General features: G+C 34.4%; 1 protein-coding gene across 7 annotated transcripts in view; it reads left to right on the top strand.

Moving 5' to 3' along the window:
- Positions 1–23,620, top strand: part of KCNT2 (potassium sodium-activated channel subfamily T member 2) — a 372,756-nt gene that overhangs the window by 210,500 nt on the left and 138,636 nt on the right. The window lies entirely within an intron of this gene.

Genomic DNA, 23,620 nt, shown 5'->3' on the forward strand with positions numbered 1-23,620 from the left:
GTTCTGTCCTGATAGTTTATCACAGTATTTCTCATTTATGGCACCTGTTGAAATTCCTTTTAATGATGTCTATATTCTTTTAGGCTGAGATTACAACATTTTAGAGGAACTTTTTTTTTATATTATAAAAAGATAAAAGCATCCTAGTTTCATTAAAATGTCATCAAATAGTTTGGGGTGATGTATGAGACTCTCAGACCAATATAATATATTTCGATCTCAGCATGAGGCTAAAAGATTACACTTTACCTTTCAAAAGACAGTATATCAAGCTGGCACTTAGTTTGTATGGTAGATTGTTAAAATAATGGTCTTCAGTGAACCATGTTCCATGTATCTATCCAGTGTTGATGGGATCTGCAATTTATCCACAAAGAGGTGAAATATATTTCTCTACCACTTGATAAAGGCCAGTCTTGTGCTTGCTTTGACCAATAGAATGCAACAAAAGTTACATTGTATGACCTTCCAAGGCTAAGTGGTAAAAGTCTGTGCTTCTGCTTTTCCTTCACTGGAAAACTACCCAGAGACTATGTAAAGAATCCCAATTTAGCCTCCCTAAGGATGAAAAATCACATGGGAAGAGACGATCATCCATCCTAGGCACTCCATCTCTCTAGCTCCCGATTTACAACATTCAACCCAAATTGTCATGCTGACCTACAGAATTGTGAGAAATAAAATGTTGGTTGTTTAAAGTTACTAAGTTTGTAGTTATTTGTTATTTGGCAATAGATAAGTAATATCATTTGTAATAAAATAATAATTGCTTTAATCTTAAACCATATTAATTTGATAATATTCATTATACTTTTGTCTTTGCATTCTCCTGAGTGTTAAATAGCACAATTCCAATTATACAGGATTTAAAATGAGATAATTATATTTCTGTTTATTTAAATAGCCTCTTCAATACACCCTAAGTTGTGAACTGCTACCGTGACTGTAATTTGTTTATTTTTAAAAAGTAAATCCATGCTTTTAAAAGAAGAAACTTCAAAATGAGTTTTGAGTATATAAAATATTAAAAAGCAAAAACAATATAGCAGCCTAGCAACTATTATTTTATACACATTTACCAGTCATATCATGTATGGATCCTTTTCTTCTGAACAAAATGACAACAGACATCCATTAAACTATTGAATTGTTACAATATCATTTGAATGCATTATAATATTATTAATTTAATTATGATAATCTACACTTTGATGAGAATTACAAAAGAAAGGTCTATATGTGCAGGATTTCAGCAGAGAAAAGATATGTTCTTATTTCACTAAGAGAAGAAGGTAAAAATAGTGTTTGGAGATAGAAAAAAATCCTCAGTAGGATAATAGCTATGATATAGAATTTCCGAATATAAACCATTGCAAATTTTAATGAGATTCAATAATATAAAAATATACTTCATAGGTGATTTGATTATTTTAATCACCACTAATTTCATAAAAAGAAAATAAACTCAGACTGGCTTTAGAAAAAATTTACTTTCAGCAATATTCTTTTTTATAACAAATTTCCCAAAGTAAAGAGATCAATAGTACAAATTCTGGAGTGAGACGATCCACAATTGAATTTCCATTCTATTATATAGTAACTATATGACCTCAGGCTTCTTAATATTTCTCAACTTGAGTTCTTTGATTTATAAAGTGTGCATGATAAGAGAAAATATCTCATAGGGTTGTTATGATTAAAAAAAATACTCCAAAGAACATCAGCCATTAGTATTGGTGCTTATCAAATTGATCATTATCATTAATCTTGAGTACCTATTTCTCATCCTCCTAACAAATCTATATTATCTTTGTTTCCAGGAAAAGTAACTGAAAATTGCTCATTTTTTTACAATCAGCTTAATATGGACATTCAAAAAACACATAGTTCTCAGCTTGCACATATTTTCCAAAGAGTAGAAAAACAAAGATCTCTCCCCGATTCATATTATGAGGCTGACCTAGCTATATTACAGAAGTTACTGAGGATAGTATGAGAAATGATTAGAGACCAATGTTAACTGATTAGTTGAAAAATTATTTAAAATATATTACCAAAATTAACAAAGTAATGCATTAAAAAAATAATATATCATCACCAAGGGACCCCCGGGTGGTTTAGTGGTTGGGCATCTGCCTTTGGCTCAGGGCGCAATCCCAGAGTGCCGGGATCGAGTTCCACATCGGGCTCCCTGCACGGAGCCTGCTTCGCCCTCTGCCTATGTCTCTGCCTCTCTCTGTGTCTCTCATGAATAAATAAATAAAATATTAAAAAATATATATCATCACCAAGTTAAAATTATCCCAGAAATAGATCATCATGTCAGAGGATCATCACTTCAATGGATACATAAAAAGCATTTGGGAGAGAATTCAATATCAATTTACAACTTGAAAAAAAGAAAAAGAAAGAAAAAATGTTAGAAAGCTAAGAGGAAAACATTCCTTAGCTTAAGGAAAATTATCCATACAATAACCTAGAGGAAAAAAGTATTTAATGACCACATTTTGAAAGTCTGCCTTTGGGACTCCTGGGTAGCTCAGTGGTTGGGCGGCTGCCTTCAGCTCAGGTCATAATCTGGGATGTGGGATCAAGTCCCTCATCGGGCTCCTGCTAGGGGCCTGCTTCTCCCTCTGCCTGTGTCTTTGCCTCTTTCTCTCTCTCTGCATCTCTCATTTAATACATAAATAATCTTTAGGAAAAAGAAGATAAAGAAAGACTGCCTTTAAGATTAGGTGCTTACTTAACAGAGGTGCTTACTAAAACCACTTTTACTTTGCATTTTCCTGGAAATCCTAAGGAGTGCAGTAAAACTTCAAAAATAAATAAAAGGAGTAAGCACTGGAAGGCGAGGTATGAATTGCCATATTATTTATATAAGATTTCCTGCAGTATTCTTTTATAGAAATCCATTTCTATGATTTCCAAAATTAAATCAGTTCTTCAGTATTCATTATGAGCTTCAGTCTTGTATCTCTTAACTGTATAGTCAATATTTTCTATTGGTTTCTAACAGCTGTCTCAAAATTAAGATACCTAGAAATATGTATAGATTTTCCCTGACTTAAAATTTATTTCTATCCCATTCTTCTCAATACCATCTACTTAGAGAACTCAAGCCAAAAACTCATGAATTATTCTTCAATCATTTGCATTCAATCCATTAAGTCATATAGGCTGGACTTCCTGAGTGTCCCAGATTTATCCACTGACACAACCCTAGTCCACGCCATAATCATGGCTGTGTCAAAACACTCCCTTTTCCTTCTTTCCTGGGTATCCATGAGTCCTACCTATAAGCTTACTGCTAGTTTTCATGTTGCCCAGCACATTTGCAGTAGTGATTAGCATTTATGTGTTCTAGTAGGCTGCTACAATCTTCGTGCCTCCAATGTCAGCCTAAACTCAGTTTCCTTTTTCCAGTATATTGATGCCAGCATTCTTTTACAATAGCATTATTTTTATAAGATTTTTTTCTGGTGGATTATTTTTTTGTCAACCTCTATAGAACAAAAGTCAAATGGTACTATAGCTTTGGTGGTGTTAAATTTCAGTTCCAGTGAGAAATATTTTTTATCAATACACTTCTTTTTTAAGAAGTGGCAGTTGGTACTGAAACATAGAAGAAGTAATGGCAGTATTCCATAGCTATGACTAATATAAAAATGTGGTTTTGTAACATCTTGTATTCTCTGTCAGCCTCTTGTGGGATTAGCAATTCTAGTAGAGTCTCTCCAAGGTCATATATCTGATCTGAAATCACCTAGAAAAAAGGGCTCCACGTTGTTGAGTCTTTCATAGATACTCTCATCTTAGTGGCAAAACCAGACAAGGCATTATAATAGTTCAGTATTCAGACATGTTTCTGTAGACCAAATTTTAATCGGAATAAAATCAAACTCTTATCTCTTTCTTCATTCTATATTACAAAAATCATTTAAAAAGGAACAAAACACAAAACAAAATAAACAAGGAAAAAATGTACTTTACTAGGAAAATAACTCTTCTTGAAAAACCTTGAATGAACTTGAGGAATAAACTGAGCTCTTCAATTAGTTGAATCTAAAAAAAGTTTGCTATTTGTCTCCTAGTCAGATGAAATTACTCAGAAAATCAGTGGGAGATGAATCCCTGTTATATGAGTAAATCAATTGCTAAATTTAGGTTGACACTCTATCTTTACCTCCCAGATTTAGTGTTATATTGTCTATGAATGAATATTAAATTGCCTTTTATTTGTCAACTAATTTTCTTTCAACATACTGGGTTTTTGAAAATTTTCTGCTTTATTTTAACAGATATAAGAAGACATAAAAATCAAACTGGTAAATTTTCACCCACAGGTGGGAGAGAAGAATATTAGAAATCAATTTATAAATAAATTTGTAGGAGTAGAAAATGTAAAAGTCTGAGCAAAGAATGTAAAAATCAATTTGTAAATTGTGAATTTTCTATGAATTTTATTTTCCATGCTTTGACTATGATATTTCATAAGTAACAGATTATGAATTAAAGTTTATGAATGAAAGGAAGAATCATACCTCAATAGTAAAGTGTTGACTGAATGAAATTCTACCTCACAAGTAAAACATGCCTAGAAGAATGATTCATTCATTATACAAGAACAGTAGGAGTTCTGGGAATTAAAAAAAATTCAATTGCAATACAAATTAAAAGTATAGACAAAAGTATTTTTAGCTATATTATTGAAAATATAGACATTTATCTTTCTTATAGTAGGTGGTCATGGCTACCACTAGAAAAACAGTATTGTTTAAAGTACACATACACGTTTGTGTGTGCACATATATCTTGGAGAAATGATTGGACTTAAAAATGAAGGTCTTAACTCTGTTTACTCACTATTAATTTTTTGCTGAAACACGAGACATCCCAATGCCTCACTTTTTTCTACCCAGAAAGAAGAGTGGAAAAATATTTCCAAGTAATATAAATATTGGAAATTATGTTAGCTGTTTCTAAATAACATATGTATGTGCAATGCTTGACTTTCACCAAATGGTAAGGTGTGAGTTTTTCATGCTGAATAATTTCTTCATTTCCCATATAACACCCACATAGATATCAGTTTAAATTTCATTCTTACAACCTACTTAAGAACATAATGCTTTGAATTCCTATATTTTCAGAAGATAAAATACAACAACTTTGAAAATTCTCCATTTTCAGATGGAAATATTCTCTGATTTTTGTGTCATTGTGGAGATCGTTAGAAGCCACTTAAGGCCGTGTTCAAAACTTTGCGATTTAGTCTTTAAATTTTTTCTATCCAATTTTTTACTTTGAAAAAAATCAAACACACAGCTTAAAGATTATACAATGAAAACTTAAGTTCCTTTCATTTACATTTAGCAATTAACAGTTTCTCACATTTGCTTAATCTTTTCTCCACACACACACACACACAGAGTTTTTAACTTCAGCATGCTTTTCTGAAGAATGATATTCTACTATATACCCATGATAACATTTTCAACCCTAAGAGGGTTAAATAATTTCTTTTTTTAAATAAAGATTTTATTTATTTATCTATGAGAGACACACAGAGAGAGAAAGAGGCAGAGACACAGGCAGAGGGAGGAGCAGGAACTCTGATGTGGAACTCGATCCTGGATCCCAGGGGCACGCCCTGAGCTGAAGGCAGACGCTCAACAGCTGAGCCACCCAGGCATCCCAGTGTTAAATAATTTCATGGGTCTGATTCATATTTCAATGTTGGCAACTATTTCCAAAATGTCATTTATAATTGTATTTTTGCAATTCAGTATTAAATCAGCATTTTGTTTTTTTATTGCTTTTGCTTTTTCATTTTTTTATTGAAATAATTTTGATGGAAGATTGCTATAGACAGGAACAAGCATTCCCATATACCCTTCACATCACACAGGTCCTCAGGATGTTAATTAACTTCTTATTTAACCATGGCTCATTTAATCAAAACTAAAAAAATTAACGTTGGTGTGAATTATTATTTTTTTTTAAATTTATTTATGATAGTCACAGAGAGAGAGAGAGAGAGAGAGAGAGGCAGAGACACAGGCAGAGGGAGAAGCAGGCTCCATGCACCGGGAGCCTGACGTGGGATTCGATCCCGGGTCTCCAGGATCGCGCCCTGGGCCAAAGGCAGGCGCCAAACCGCTGCGCCACGCAGGGATCCCTGGTGTGAATTATTTTTAAGTGAAATATTTTCTTATCTTTCATTTCTCCTAACAACAAAAATCAGCAACTTCTTTGCTTTTCTTTTTTATAGCTTTTACGTTTTTAATATGTGGGTCTATTAAATAGCTAAACCAGCTTTCCTGTTTGTTCTCTGACACTTGATTAAATTGCCATTGAACATTAGGTATCTCAAGTCATTTTCTTGTGGACCACTTAAAATTTAATTAACTCAAATATCTTTATGTTTTTCTCCATTAATTTTCTTATAGTCTTATATTTCTCAAAGACTCAATTTCATGGTTCTGAAAGCCAGAGCAGCATATTTCTTCTGTCTTTGGAAAGTGGCAGGCTTATTCTATTAAATCATATAGATTTAAGAATCTTATAGAATCTTGCAGTCTATAAAGTAGCTTCTTGGTAACAATGTTTATAAAGAACAGGTTTATCCTCTTTTGCTCTCATTTACTTTTATGTTCTGCCCAAGAATACCATTCTAACAGACCCTGTTCATCCCACACAGGGCTTCGGCTCTGACCTTATGATCCCCCTCCTTGCCCTTGCCACCCTCCATATAGGTCAAAACTCATGATTCCAATCATGTTCTAGTCTCATCAGATTTTATTTGATGAATTTAGTCAATCTGATAGATCTATTTTAGGTAAACTTTTCATGATTTAATATCTTTATCCCTGGAATAATTGCTTTTGTATTGAAAAGTCTCTTAAAATGTGATTTTTAGACCTAAAAGAATGAGATCCTAATATGAGGCTATTATAATATCCTACCACTATAATATTATCCTGAGATGTTTAAAGTTGCCTCAAAACAGACTGCATGAAGAAATATGATGCACACACAAAGGTGAGAGAGAGAGACTGTGAATTAGGCTTTACTAAGGAATTGGAATGTTGCTGGTGAAGTAATGATCCACTGATGATAGTTATAAGTAAAGGTATAATATTTTAACTAGATAATAAAGTAACTCCAAGGGAAATGTGGAATACAGTGGAGAGGACACAAGGAACCTCATAGGAGTGATTATTTAGCAAGCTATTAAGAGTGTTCAGGCGAGAGAGACTGAGTGATTGAACCAGAGTGGTGATGATGGATGTGGAAGGTGAGAACATATTCATGAATCATTTCAGATATATCCTGTAGACCTAATGACAATTGACTGTAGGAACCAAAGAGAGCGAGAAATGATTTTATTTTTGACACCTTCATCTCTTTTTTGTATATCCTCCCATTTAATATAAGTTGTATTATAGCCGTTTACTAATTGATTTGTAGTTGCTTAGATGTTTAACTCTGGAATAGAAACTTTTTAAAAAGAGTTTTAGGGGATCCCTGGGTGGCGCAGCGGTTTGGCGCCTGCCTTTGGCCCAGGGCGCGATCCTGGAGACCCGGGATCGAATCCCACGTCGGGCTCCCGGTGCATGGAGCCTGCTTCTCCCTCTGCCTGTGTCTCTGCCTCTCTCTCTCTCTCTGTGTGACTATCATAAATAAATAAAAATTAAAAAAAAAAAGAGTTTTAAAAAAGAATTTATTTATTCATTTATTCACAAGAGACACAGAGAGAGGAAGAGAAGCAGAGACACAGAGGGAGAAGCAGGCTCCTTGCAGGGAGCTTGAAGTGGGACTTGATCCCCGGATTCCAGGATCACGCCCTGAGCTGAATGCTGATGCTTAACCGCTGAGCCACCTGGGCATTTCTTTTTTCAAGATTTTGTTTTTGAGTAATCTCTACACCCAACATAGGACTTGAATTTGCAATCCCAGGATCAAGAATTGAATGCTCAAAAAAAAAAAAAAAAAAAAAAAAAAGAATTGAATGCTCCACTGACTGAGCCAGCCATGCTCCCCTACAATATGAGTTTCTTAAATGCTTGGTATCTTCAGTGGCAAGCACGGTGCTCGACTCATAGTATCTTAGTATTAAAAGTATACTATAGGATAAGATTTAAAAACTTGAACTATCCAGTAAGAATGTTCAGAAGTCACACTTTAACTTAGTAAAATAAAAATATGCAACAATATATGAAATAGTGAAAAGGGGGGACAATCTAGTTTTTTCTCCTATGTAGGGAAAACCCAGTTTCTTTTTATGGTGTTTCACCCTTGTTAGTATCCTTCAACTAGTTATCTAGGACACATCACTTCTCTCTGGTCACCAAATATGGGAGGTTTTTCCCCACACCAAGCAATTCTTTGTAATGCCAGCTGAATGCCCTAACAATTCAACTCAAATCTGACACTGTCTACTCAGAGATAGCATTAGATCCCACAGGTGAGGACTCAGTGACTGTCCTTCCCCCACCCCCCTTCAGATGCCAATTGCATGTCGTTTGTCACCTGTGGTTCTGATCAACCAGCTGTACATTACAGGTCCCAGCAACCCCCTCCTTAGTTTGCTAGAGTGGCTCAAAGAACTCAAGGAAACACTTATATTTACCAATTTAGTAAAGGACATGAAAAAGGATACAGAAAACATCCATATGAAGAGATATATAATTTCAATGTGTGGATATATTTGTCAACCTGAAGCTTTCCTAACTACCTACTATTGAGATTTTGTGATGCTTCCTCTCATGGGCATGAGCAATTATTAACCCCATTTCTAGTCCCTGCCCCCTCTCTGGAGGATGGGCAGTAGAGCTGAAAATTTCAATCTCTTCTAATCACGATTGGGTCTTCCTGGTGACCAGCTCCCATCCAGGAGTCACCTAGGAATCTATCCACAGTTACCTCATTAGGACAAAAGATGCTCCTGGTGTTCTTCCCATTTCAGAATTTACAAGGGTTTTAGGAGGCCTGTGTTAGGGATTGGGTCAAAGACCAATATTAGAACAAAAGAAACTCCTAGGGCTCTTATCTTCCAGGAAATACAAGTGTTCCAGGAACTGGGGACTTAGACCAACATATATCTATTCTATTATCTCACAGATAGCTTTCAAATATGAAAGTAGTGTTTCATCATATTGTAGTAAGAAAAATTCTGGGAAGAGTGGCACAGAATAAGAGCATCAGAAATCTAAACACAGATCCCTGTAAATTTTTCTGCGTCATTTTGTTTTATTCCCCAGCAGCCTTTCATATTAAAATGTGTGTTCTTAGAATGCCGCTCTGGCGGTAATGTTGGGAATTGCTTGATGGCGAGCATAGGTTTGAGTGTATCGTTTAGAGTAGTAAAAGGATGCATATATGGAAATCTGAAGAGGATAGAGATCACTAACATCTGTTTACACAATTACATGAAGTTTTCATGAGGAAATAATATAAGCTGCACACAACATTTAAGTCAAAGGACATTTATTGAGTTTTATTTACTATAAGAATAAATGTAGAAAGAAGCAATATGTCTAGCCATGTGAGAATAGATACATAAGATAATAGATGTGGTGTGTATATGTATTATCCAACCTAAGTCCTTATAAGAAATTACATTAAAATGAAGGGCAATATAAATGGAAAAGTAGGATGTGGAATTCCTTAAAGTAGGGTAACAACTTTATAATATAATTCATGTATAATGAATTTTATTTCATTTTATATAGAAATATAATACTAGCTAGAAGGTGATTTTGCTCATAAAGGTTGTTTTAAAATTTACAGATTTTACATTTTTACATTTTTTCCCACAAGTTCCAAATTATTAGTTGTAATTAATGCTATAAAAACATTCGGGAATGGTTATATCTAAGCAGGGAACATGTTATTCACTTAATTATGACTAGGGGTTTTGTTTGTATAGACAATAATAATTTGTTTATGTGAACTGAAATATCATTATTATGTTGGTAAAAGATAATGTACATGCATTTATGAACCTGTGCAATTAGCCTATTGTTATATCTTATAACCCATGACAAATGCCATTTAATACCTTAATATAGCAATAACTTTCATTGGTGCCAAGTTCTCATTTAAGCTACTCTGTATCCCTATATTCACAGAGACTAAATCCAATGATCAGTCAGTAGCTACCTCCTTGAGATTGTTAACTGAGCTCCAATGAAGAATGAAAAAAAGGGGAAATTTAAAAAGTGCTAGCTATTTTTAAAAATCATCAAGGTGAATTAATAAGTTATTTCCAACAATTTTTAGAAGTTTTATGTGTTTGAAATTAATGAAGAGAAATTTGTAATATGTTGAAATTGTAGATTAGTACTTTGATGAAATCAGTTTCTCCTTGGATTGTGTATTCAATATTCTTTGTTTTTCAGCTTACTATGACTCGGTTTTGTTAGGACTTAAAAAAATAAATAAGTAAATACTCAATATCTTAAAAGAGGTTTTCTTGAACTTGTGTGATAAGCTTAAGATGATTATCTAGTGTAATTTTTAGGTTAAATAGTATGTGTATTTATAGGATTTTTAATACACAATGCCAATTTGCTCCTCAGAAATGTATAACTTACTTTTGCAAGAGTGGGTGATATTCCTTTAACTCTTGCCTTTTGGGTAAATGAAAAAGAATATTAAGAACTATATTATTATAGTTCTGCTAATATTGGCTGTCAACATTTACTATATAGTGCTTATTAGGAGCAAGAACTATGTTTTTTTGTTTTGTTTTGGTTTGGTTTTTTTTAGAGGAAAGAATCTTAAGCAGGTTCCTCATCTGATCTTATGACCCTGAGATCATGACTTGAGCCCAAATCAAGAGTCAGACACTTAACTGACTGAACCACTCAGGTGCCCTGGACTACTGTTCTAAAGCACTTTTTGTAGATTAGCTCAATTAACTTTCATCAAAACCTTATCAAGTCATATATTAGTTACCTGTTGTTGTGTATCAACCCAAAGCTTTGTGGTATGAATGGTAAACATTATCTTACATTTTCCTTGGGTCAGGAATTTGAGAGAAGTAATGATCAGGCTATTTATGACATTGCAGTGAAGATGTCAGTTGGGACAGTTACCTGTAGACTTAACTTGGGCTGGAAGATCTGCTTCCAGTGTGGTTCACTCTTTACTCACGTGGTTGGCAAGGTAGTGCTGCCTGTTGCAGAAGACCTCAGTTCCTTACCCCTTGGACTTTTCCTTGGGACTACTTGAATGTCCTTATGTGGCACTGGCTTCCTCCAGAAAACATTGACTTAGAGCAAGGCAGGAGCCATGGTACCTTCTGTGACAGCCCTGTGTGTCTCACCCTGTTACTTCTACAGTTTCCTATTGGTTACACAGCTTAGCCTATTCTGTGAATACCAGGATATGAGAACCACTAGTGCTCCAGGAGGCTTGCTAGTGTAGGTAGATTTTATTAGTATAGTTGACTTTTGAACATGTGTTTGAGCTGCATAAGTCCACGTATATGAGCATTTTTTCCCAATAAATACAGTACAGTACTATACTGTAATTTTTTTAGTAACTCTTTCTTTTATAATTTTTTTAGTAACTCTTTCTTTTCTCTAGCTTACTTTGTTGTGAGGATATAGTATATAATACTATAATATACAATATATGTGTTAATCCACTGTTTATGCTTATTGGCAAGGCTTCCAGTTAATGGGAGACTATTGGTAGGTAAGTTTCAAGGCAGCCAAATGTTTTTTTTTTTTTTAATTTTTATTTATTTATGATAGTCACAGAGAGAGAGAGAGAGGCAGAGACACAGGCAGAGGGAGAAGCAGGCTCCATGCACCGGGAGCCCGATGTGGGATTCGATCCCGGGTCTCCAGGATCACGCCCTGAGCCAAAGGCAGGCGCCAAACCGCTGCGCCACCCAGGGATCCCAAGGCAGCCAAATGTTATATGTGGTTTTGCCATCTATGCAAACCAGTTGGTGCCCGTAACCTCTGTGTTGTTCAAGGGCCAACAGATGAGGAAACGAAGACACAAAGTTATTAATGAAAATGTTGATGATGCCATACTAAGTGGTGGAACCAGTGTTTTAATTCATATTCTTTGTCTCCAAAATGTGTGCTGTTAAGAGATATGTAGTATTGTCACTACATTCATTTTAATTTTCAGTTTTTTTATTACTAACAGATTATTTTCATTTTTCCATTGTTTATTTAATTTATGTGTTCATTCATATATAAAATACATCCCTGTGCTCTTATTTTCTACAGAAATGACTATTTTTCTTTAAGTGAATTATAGTTTTTTCATATTCTAAAATTATGAACATTTTGACATTTTAAAAATTGCTTTTTTTTCAGTTTGCAAGTTGTATTTGGATTGCATTTATGGTGCTTTTAACTAACAAGTTTTATCTCTTTTTTTTGTACTTTTGTGCTTTTTGCCTCTAGATTGTCCATGGATTCATCTTTTAATACTTCAAATCTGTTTACTTTTCCAAAAGTTACTTTCTTTAAGGTAGAATTTGTAACGATCTCTAGAATTATGCCATTAAAGTAAAAAAGAGTGTGTGAATAGTGAATTATGGAAATGCTCAACTTACTTGATTTCTTAGAATTTGTTGATATAAATATTATGTTCATATCTGTTTGGGTCTGTTTGGTGGAAAGTTGGTGGTATTGAGGAAGAACACCCAAGTAGGCAAGGACTCAGTTAGATATAACATTTGGCTCAATTACCCATTAAATCTAACTCCCTTTGAGGAATTCCTTTTATGTTACATGTGTCTCTGGTAAAACTGAAATTTCAGTCTTCTTTTGTACTTTACTTTTACTTTGTTCAGATTGTTAGATGAACATCTAGTTGACATTAGCAACCATCTATCATCTTCATCTATCATCTGTCTATCTGTTTTGTGCCATTACAAAAGCAGCTATCACAGATTACACTTGATAACTATAAATATGGCTATGGGTTGTCATTTGCCTGGGAGGATCAGGTAAATTGTAGTGTCTTCCCTTATTGGTGAGGGAAAAGTATGCACTCATATAAGCTCATATATCCACTTATTCTTTATTTTATAAAATAAAAATATTTACTAGGTATGAGACTCTATAGTTTACTGCATTGCTACACTGTGTTACTTCAATCTGAAGTTTATGTTTTTATAAGACAGAGTTAACTATATGTATTTGTCTAATATGATACTAAGCATAGTTACCTAAAGACTATATGCTAAAGGACATGGGATTTGGACTTATATCTTGTGACTCCAAAACTAATGATCTTTTAAGTCAAGCACAGGACAACATTTACAACATTTTCCTACTTTATCATGCATTTTTTACAAGTGCTAAGCTACTATATTTTAACCTTCATAGAATGCTTGATTCAGAAGATCCACTTTCCACTTTAAGTGACAAGAATTCCCTCAGATTTTTGGAATGAAAGAAATATGTAATGGATTATATACCTGGACTTTGACATCATCCCACATATTTCCAGTCTTATTTATACTCTACAAACCTCACAGTATCCAAACTCAATCTTCCTTGTTTCTATTTTGCTTATTCAACCCACCTAAACATGCTCCTTTTGCCTCATGAAGGCTTTTAATGCAGTGCTATTCAGAGTGTTGTTCAAAGATCAGTTTCAGTCTGCAGACTTTTGCTAGGCTACAAGATAAGTACAGCGATTGAAAGTAAGCATTTAGCAACTTTGATAGCAATTTAACATCACTGAGACATCAAGCGCATAAGTGTGTTGTCTCTTTGGAAAGCAAGTAGACTCATATCAAAGGTAAGACTCATAGGTGAGTCATGCATGGCACGAGTTCTATACCAGTCATGCATAATAGAATGCATATTTGTCTGCAATGGGTTGGAAATTAAGAAATCGCACAAATAGCTGAAAATAAATTTAAAATGCGCTAAAGCATCATTGGTGTGGATTCTAGCTGGGCTTTAACCTTTCTTTCTTTTCTTTTGCCTTCTTTAAATAGCCTGAAGTCTATGGGCTGTCATTTCAACCAAACTCATATTATTATACTAATTTCCTTTGTTTTTGTTTTTTTATGGCTCCAGATTGAAAAGAAACATGCACACAAGCAACATCCTACATGGATGGATCCTCTTTTCCTGCTCCTTGGCTGAGCACTGCTGGAAAAAGAAAATCACTTAGTGGGTCAAATCCATGTTACCATTAACTCATTTGGGCAGCTCAGAGGCCCTTAACAGGGTGGATTTTTTTCTTATCAAAATACTCTCCTGCTCGTACAGTTACAATTTCAAACTTTATCTTTCTAATTCCCTTAAGCCAATACATGAAAATTTACTGGGATGCCTGGGTGGCTCATGATTGAACATCTGCCTTTGGCTGAGGTCATGATCCAGGGGTCCTGGGATTGAGTCCCACATCAGGCGCCTGCTTCTCCCTCTGCCTCTGTCTCTGCCACTCTCTGTGTGTCTCTCATGAATAAATAAAATCTTTTTTTAAAAAAAGAAAAAATTTACTCAAATTTTTGGCTGCCATATTTTCCAAATGTTGCTTCATTTCCACTTATCACTTTCCACTTTCCTAGTATTATAATACAATTTCCTTCTCATCTCTATGCCAAATCTCATTGCCGCATACTCTTGTCAGCAACCTTGTAATATATTCTCTTTAATGCTTAGACCTCTTTTTGTTATTGTTAACTTCCATAAAAATTTAAATATTCTCCTACCTCTTTACCTCTGTTTACTTTCTTCACCATTCAAATAATTTATTCTTAATTATCCTTAAAACCTTAGCTTAAACATCATTCCCTTGGGGATGCTTTTTTTGATTTGCTCCAGGGCAGGAAAGGTGTTCTGTATCCCTTTAGAGAACCTTCATTCATTTGTTTGGTAACATTTATCACAGTATAACCGTATATTTGCTTCTAATGAATCTAGAGATCTTTCCAAATCCCTTTGAATCACTGACTTAAATCATTTTAGTCCTGCTGCAATTTGTGTGTGTGTGATTGTGAAATAATGAAATTGATTTCAAAGTCAAGTTTGACTTCATTCCTTCCAAACTGCCTCATTAAATAATGGGTGTTTGGGGGACGTAGTGGTTGTATTTTTTCAGTCATCAGTTTAATTTAGTGGCTTTTTGAGTCATTTGTCCATCTGGTAGCAAGCAATAATCCTTAAAGTGGGTTCAGGAGAGGGGAAACCACTAGAATATATCACTTACTTTAATGCTTTGGTTAACCAATGTTAAAGTTGTAAAATTTTTCTAGAGTTCTTTATCAGTAGTTTGAATTTAAATTAATGGGTTTAGGCAAGTTATTTTACCTCTGTACATCTGGTTCCTTATTTGAAAATGGTTTATTTATTCATGAGAGACACAGAGAGAGAGAGAGGCAGAGACACAGGCAGAGGGAGAAGCAGGCTCCCTGCTGGGAGCCTGATGTAGGACTTGATCCCAAGATCCTGGGATCATGACCTGAGCGGAAGGCAGATGCTCAACCACTGAGTCACCCAGGTGCCCTTGAAAATAGTTTAATACAATATACATCATAGAGCTTTTGTGAAGTTTTATAATATATATATACACACATGTATAAAAACACATATACATATGTATCACTTAAGATAAAAGCTAAAATATTGTTTGGTATTATTACTGTTAAGATGGTTCAGTAACTGTATTCTTAACTCTCATGACATCAAATTGATGAGCTAGTGAGGAAAGAATAATTTTGGTTAAAACCTAAAGAAATCAGAGTTATGAGGACAATAATTTCTTAAAAAATATTAAAACTGCTGTTTTTCTGACATGTTTCAAAGAAAGAGAGGTTAATAGAATTAAAATGTTTTGCTCTAGAATACAGGGAACTTGATTCTTCTTTTGAGCATTTAATTAGTATGATACATTTAAAAAATTGTAGCATTAAAATAATGCGAGGATTCAAGGAATTAGAAAATCAAGCAAGCTTTTTCTACTCTGTATTATTGAGGTGCAATAACTTTTATAGGATATTGCCAATCTCAAATGGAGCTATGTTTTATATATTAAGTATTCTTTTATTTAAATCCCGTGAAACTGAATGACTTTTAAAGGTTTACTTAAATCTATTCTTAGACATTTAGCAGTTGAATGGGTCAACTATCCTGGAATTGGCAAAAGTCTCTGCTGTGTGCTCATGCATGGGTGCATGTGCACAGACACATCACACACACACACACACACACACACACACACACACACACACATTCGCCAGTCGGTTATTTTATTGATTAAAGCAACAGGGTCAAAATAAAGCTCAATTGTTAGAGATTATCCATTTTCCTCTAAGGAAAAATAAGCAATTTTCATAGCAATCGACCCACTCATGCTTATAAACAGTCTGATAAGCAAAGGATATGTGAGAGATTTTATAACACAATTTGTTCAGTCAGTCTGTGTAATAAACTTTTCCGCACAAAATAAAAACAAATAACACTCGGTTTTAAAAAATTATCCTGTTTTGTATTTCTGTTTAAAAGCTCTTTTCCAAAGGATATTTGATTTCTGTAAATCACAACCCTGTGTTGGCTTAGTGCACTTTTCACTGTTGTTACTGCTTTCCAAAGACCTGTTACCTAGCAACTGCATGGAAGAAGCTTCTAGTATTTTAAATCATACAAGAGCTTGGAAAATACTGAGGCAGACTTTAAAAAAAGATTCTGACTTGTTAAAATGTAATTAACAATTTTATTTTCCATAAAGTAAAAGGGACTTGAAAATAGGTTTGATTCATATATATCTACAAACTTTTATCTTTAGTTATAATGGCTGATTTTAAAAGCCTTTAAATTAAAAATAATAAACATAACAATAAAAAAACCAAGAATCTCACATAATCCTACTATTTTTAAAAGTCATAAGTTTTGGAAACTTGCATACTCCTTGAAGTTGTTACTGTTAATAGTTAGATTCTTGCTCTCACAGTTTTTTGTGGTTATTCACACATGCTTATTCACACAGACATATGAGTATATAAGTGTACCTGCAGAAGTCAGTATTTTTACAAAACTAGGATCATGCTTTAATTTCTTAACAATAAATTTGTGTTATATTGTTTTTTACTTAAATTTTTAAAATATATTATTGGCATTATTTCAAGATAGTTTATTTAAATTTGTTCTTAATATGCATTATTGTGAGGATATAAAATACTTGTTTAGAATTCTAATCAGCATTTCATGCTCATTGAGAACTTTTCTTCCCAGAAAATCCTATGAGGCATATAGTATTATTATTCACATTTTAAAAATAAGGCAAATGAGGCTCAGAGGGATCAATATTTGCCCATGGCTTGGCACGTGCAGTGGTGACACCACTTGATCTCATGTGCTTATGCTTCAACAGCAAGCCACAAACAAGAAGGATCTAAATCAATACAAATACACAGAAATTTTAAAAGGATGAGAAGATATGAGATGCACATAATTTTGAAATTATTGCTTTCTTCAACCAGGGAGGGAAATTAGAAACAATAAAGAAAAAAATGAACCAATTTTATCATTGCTAAGGAGTTATCTCTGTCAGTATAATCAAAATGGAGCTTTTGCCATTATGTGGTTTCACCAACAAGAAGGAAAGAGTTCAGGGAAAGTGGTTTTGCCCACAGAAAAGATAATACAGAAACCGGACAAACCTAGTCATGTGACCATATTTAACTAAAAGGAAGCTGGAAAATGTAGTTTCTACCTGGGCAGCCATGCACCTAGCTAAAATTTAAGGACGGGTGGGAGGAAATAAGGAAGAAGGAGAGAATGAATATGGGTGATAGTAGTTTCAGCCACAATTCAAATCCTTATCTACCTAAGTATTTATGTACAATATTTTCCTTATATATTGAGAGACTCATCCAGTATTATGAATAATATTCCACAGAGCTATATCAATTATTGCACCCAACTTAAAATCCAGGACATCTGGATACTGCAAAGTCAGTTCTAGAAGTGGCTCCTAAGGGTCTGGCAACACACACACCAATAAATTAATTAACTGCCTCCACCTCCATTGCATATAATATAAAATAGTGAAACAAGATAATTGTAATAAAATATTGGTGTTTGGAAAACAGAAGAACTGGAGACACACAGCAGTCTTTGGTCCATAGCAATGATGAAATCCTGTCAGCATGGCAAAGACTGTGTAATAAATTCCTTATTAGACATTCTACTATTAGAGTTACTCCTTTGTCTATTCATAAGCATGTCTCTTTGTTCACTATTCTCTTTGGCCACAGGGAAATTTCAAATTGGAGCATATTCCTTTTATTCCTTTCCATGTGTCAGTAATTGTGCTCAAAGTTCTTCTCCAAGAACTTTCTTAAACCTACTTAATTTACTACTACTACTTTGTTGCCTTGTTCATATCTCCTATATTGTAATGGCAGCTACCTTGGCATCATCTAAAAAAATAAGTTTGAATGGGAAGGCAGTAGTTTGATTCTTGCTACAGGTCTGGTTTTATTGGTCTGGGAGAAGTCTTAATGGAAGGCCTCTGACAAAGACTCTGAAAGAGGGACACCTGGGTGGCTCGGTGGTTGAACGTCTGCCTTAGGCTCCCTGAGTGGAGCCTGCCTCTCCCTCTGCCTGTGTCTCTGCCTCTCTCTCTCTCTCTGTGTCTCTAATGAATAAATAAATAAATAAATAAATAAATAAATAAATAAATAAATAAAATCTTTAAAAAAAGACCCTGAAAGAGTATCATCTCCTGCTATATAGTTCACTTTTTGATTCTGCAACTGTCCACTTTTTGATTCTGCAACTGTCCAGATTCTTTCTTGGACACTTGATTTAGCTTTCTGGATTTCAGTAAATAATACCCTGCTTAAGAGAGCTTTATTTCTCTCTCTCTGCTTGCAAAGTGATCAGTTCTTACCTCAGATCATCTCTCTATGCATACCTGATTAAAATCAGCAGAGTGCTGCCAACACACATTAGTATTCTTGTCCTTTACAAACATGTCTCTAGACATGCTTCCATAGATATGGAACCACATAGACATGTGGTTTCTGCATACAGAGGAGAAAATGGATAATAAGGAAAAATAGCAATTTCTGTTACAGATACAATTCTCAATTATGCATTTTAATATACTTAAATTTTATATAATTTTACTAATGTTTTTAATTAGGAAATTATTTGATAAAAATTGGCAGTTTGGGGCTTGGAAATATCCCAAAAAGGAAATACAAGCAGATGATTAAAAAATTGAGCTGGGGCAGCCCCAGTGGCGCAGTGTTTAGCGCTGCCTGCAGCCCAGGGCGTGATCCTAGAGACCCTGGATCGAGTCCCGCGTCTGGCTCTCTGCATGGAGCCTGCTTCTCCCTCTTCCTGTGTCTCTGCCTCTCTCTCTCTCTTTCTATCTCTCTCTGTGTCTCTATGAATAAATAAATAAAATCTTTTAAAAAATTTGAGCTGAAAAGCACTTGGTCTTCTAGTTCACTCACTCTTTCCAATACTGTGGGGTCGTTACATTACATTACTGTGTTAATGACATTGATAGCCATGAAAATGATTCTCTCAATGCCCTAGACTTGTGTACCTGTAATTTCCCTATTTTGAATGTTCTTGTTCACTCTCCTATATCAGCACCCGCTTCCAGAGGGACATTCTGCAAATGATGTCATTACTTGTTAATGTGACTCCTCCATAATCTCTGTTCCTGATGACCTTATTTCTGACCATGGTCAGTTTACATCTGTTAGCACAGAACTCCAACTATCCTTTGACTACACTTGGGCTTATAATTAATTGATTCTACCGGATGTTTACCATTATTTACACCTGCATATCTTGTCTTTTCTTCTTAACCTGTTTGACTTCCAATTATTTTATAATTCATTACTTTAATTCCTCCTCTGTTCATTGACCTTCTGTCCATTAGTTAGAGTTACTTGTCAAAAGTCACTGGTGGTGAATTTTCTCTGTCTCCTTGGCAGAAATGGTGTTTACTTCAATGCATTTGAATATGGCCTGAAGAAACAAAATAAGCAAAAGACAACCCGCAGAATCTTCCCTCTTTAAATTCACAATCCTTGATTTCTTGGGGTTGGTGAGCTGCCACACATCATTCTGTGTTTCTTTGCTCTATTTACTATTTCATTCTCTTAAACAACCATGCCATATTTTCTCCTTTTACTTCCAAACTCTTCCCTAATCATCATTTCCACTGACTGCACAAAGAAAATAGTACCATAGGAATAAAAACAAAATTTTCATGAATTTCCACCTGTACATCTACCTGCCAAGTTGCATGTATACCCATATGTTCTACCTCCTTTACCATTATAGATGAGCAATTTTAGCAGCCATGTGGCTGAGCAAAGTCATGAGAAGGTGGTGTATTATGTTAGTAAGGTTACTCAAATTCTACCAGTCTATGAATGACATTTTAAGGAATTTGAAATATATCTTGTAAGCTTTAGGATTTGTGGAAGGTCATTAATCTATTTGGCTAATCAAACAGCACTGTCCAGTTATTGGTGTTAAGGGAAATGTTCCATATTTACATTGTCTGATATTGTGGTCAGTTACCACAAATATTATTGAGCACTTGATTGCTATTAATATATGGCAAGTAAGATGGAGGAACCGAACTTTTATTTGTATTTTATTTTAATTTATTTAAATTTAAATGGCCATATGTGACAGTGGCAACTCTAATTGGACAGCACGGTTTTAGAAAGTAGTGAGGGAGTAGTGAGTAGAGAGGGACAGAGAATCTCAAGAGTGGAATGCTGAAGAGTTGGATGACATGAAGAGCAATTAAGAGGCTGTTGTATTTGTCTAGTTGAAAGGTAATCATAGTTTGAATAAAGATTTACAATCCCTTAGCTGTAATACCAAAATCTAGAAAATTCTGAAAAAAAGGGGAAGCAGGAAAGAAAGAAAGGAAAGAAGAAAGGAAGAAAGGAAGAAAGGAAGGAAGGAAGAAAAAGAAAGAAAGAAAAGAAAGGAAAGAAAGAAGAAAGAAAGAAAGAAAGAAAGAAAGAAAGAAAGAAAGAAAGAAAGAAAGAAAAAGAAAAGAAAAGAAATTTCTGTTGGTAGTGAAATCTGACTTGACCTGAAATTATTTGGTTGCAATTCCCACACTGAAATTTATTTTTTCCACTTAGTATAAATATTCTCACATAGCTGCAGAAATAGTAGTATTTTAAAGCAAAGGTTGCTCCTTAGATGTATTATGTAGGGTTTACATTACAAAGGGTTTACAAAGAAATTTTTTTTTAATAAAAGCTGATATCTGGTGCTTAACAATTATGGATAAGGATTGGAAGCCTATAGCTAGGCTTCCAGGAGGTGAGGAAAGTGGGAGAGATAGAGATTTTAGTGGTATGATCAGTAAATCTTGGCTTTCATATGACATTGGGAAATGAAGGGCAAAGTAGCAGGAAAAATATTTTTCAGTTCAGGTTAGGGGATAGTGATTAGTATTTTTAAAATGTCCCAGGAGGGGCATGGATTTGATCTTAAGTGGAGAGGTCTAAAGATATATTCAATTCTATTTTACAAAGTAGGTTTAAATTTTGTACAAATTTGTAATTTATGCAAATGAAGATTATTATCTAGTTGAATATTCTATCATATTTCATTTTGCTCTGTCAGTCATCCATATTGACTAACTCGATTTCTTTTTTATGAAAATAATACAGATTTTTTTTAATCTAATGAGGAATCCCATGACATATCAAATCTTTTATCTAAGGCAATGATTTTCAACCAATCTGATCCAATATTGTTTAATACAGTAAGCTAGAGGAAAGAAAATGTTATTTTTTTAAAAAAAATAAGTTAAGAGAAGATATATTTATAGTACGTATTACATTTACTGAAAAAAATCTGTATAAGTGGATCCATACAAGTTCATACCTGTGCTTTCACAGTCAGCTGTATAATAAAACTGTGTAAAACATAATATGTATTTATGTGTAATGTTGCCTCCATTAGTGTTGATGGGCTAATAGACACTGCAAAAACAATAAAGAAAAAAGAGAGAGACAAAGACTTTGTTATCAGGTCCTTGATTTTTTTTTTTTTTTTTTTTGTAAATCCTGAGATGTAACTGTAGCAATTTCTTCTACAAAATGTAAAATAAAAAATTAACAAATAAGGAAATGAAAGAAAAAGAAAAAACAATGGGCTTTTTCATACGCTAATTCATAAAACCATTAGTAAGTTTATTATTTATCTATCCTGAGCATTTGCTGCACCATTTCTCCAGTAATCTTTCGTTTCTTTGTAAGTGATGCTGGGTATGTGCTCATTTTTAAAAATATATATTTACTTATTTGAGAGAGAGAAAAAGAGAGCAGAAAGGGGAAGAGGGAGAGGGACAGAGAATCTCAAGCAGACTCCATGCTGAATGTGGAGCCCAATGCAGAACTTGGTCTCACAAGTCTGATATCATGACCTGAGCTGAAACCACAAGTAGGTCACTTAACTGACTGTGCCTACCAGGTGCCCCATGTGTTCATTCTGTAGACATCCGACTCACCTAAAAATTCAACCTTCTATTTCTTAATGTAGCTAAAATTATTCTCTGGAAATATTTACTTTCCTAGAACTTTACACATTGTCTTCATTTCTTTTTTTTTTTTTTTTTTTAATTTTTTTTTTTTTTTTTATTTATGATAGTCACAGAGAGAGAGAGAGAGAGAGGCAGAGACATAGGCAGAGGGAGAAGCAGGCTCCATGCACCGGGAGCCTGATGTGGGATTCGATCCTGGGTCTCCAGGATCGCGCCCTGGGCCAAAGGCAGGCGCCAAACCGCTGCGCCACCCAGGGATCCCCATTGTCTTCATTTCTAATACCAGCTATAATTGTTTACTTGGGGAGAGAAGGGGGAAAGTGTTTTCCAAAGTAAACCATATCTTAATCACTTCTCTAAAATATGACCTCTGTGGAAAATTGGATATCTGGCATCTGCACCCTCATCTCTGTATGAAAGTAATGGACGTGGGCTGAGTACCATCACCCCCTTTAATGTGGCCTGCAACCTCTCATGCACTGCTATCTTTAGCACATTCTTTGTTTCTATGTCACTGACTTCAATCAACATTTATTATCTTTCCCAATTGAATCATATCATCTTTTGTGTTTATGACTGTGGGTCTTGAGGTCAAAGTACAGTTTAAATTTAAATGTATTTTAGCATTAATTTTTATTGCCTGATATCATAGTTGTTTTGATTGTACAAAATCTGAGTGTTATGTAAATATGGTCTACCACGTCTTTTAATAATTCTATGTGCTATGTGACTATGAATTTGATAAATCAGTAATGCTTTAAATCAATACGACTGCATTTCATACCATAGAATTATCAGTGTTAAAGGAGACTTTATACAGTCTCTGATTTATTTTCCAGATTGCACCTCCTACCTATCTACATCTCACCTCCTTGTATAGATGAGATATAGGAAAATTAAACATTTTGCCAAAGTCTGCCTATCTCATTAAAGACAGAACTGTGCTACAGTCTCCTTTCCTCTTGGTCACTTAACTCAAAATATAGGACCCTCTCATGAAACAAACATTTTTCCTGGGGAAAATTGCACATGTAAAAACATCTCTAAGATAAATGTGTTTATTTGAAACTTCTGTAATTTT

This window comes from Canis lupus, chromosome 38 (genome assembly GCF_011100685.1).
Source record: "Canis lupus familiaris isolate Mischka breed German Shepherd chromosome 38, alternate assembly UU_Cfam_GSD_1.0, whole genome shotgun sequence".
Taxonomy (NCBI): Eukaryota; Metazoa; Chordata; class Mammalia; order Carnivora; family Canidae; genus Canis; species Canis lupus.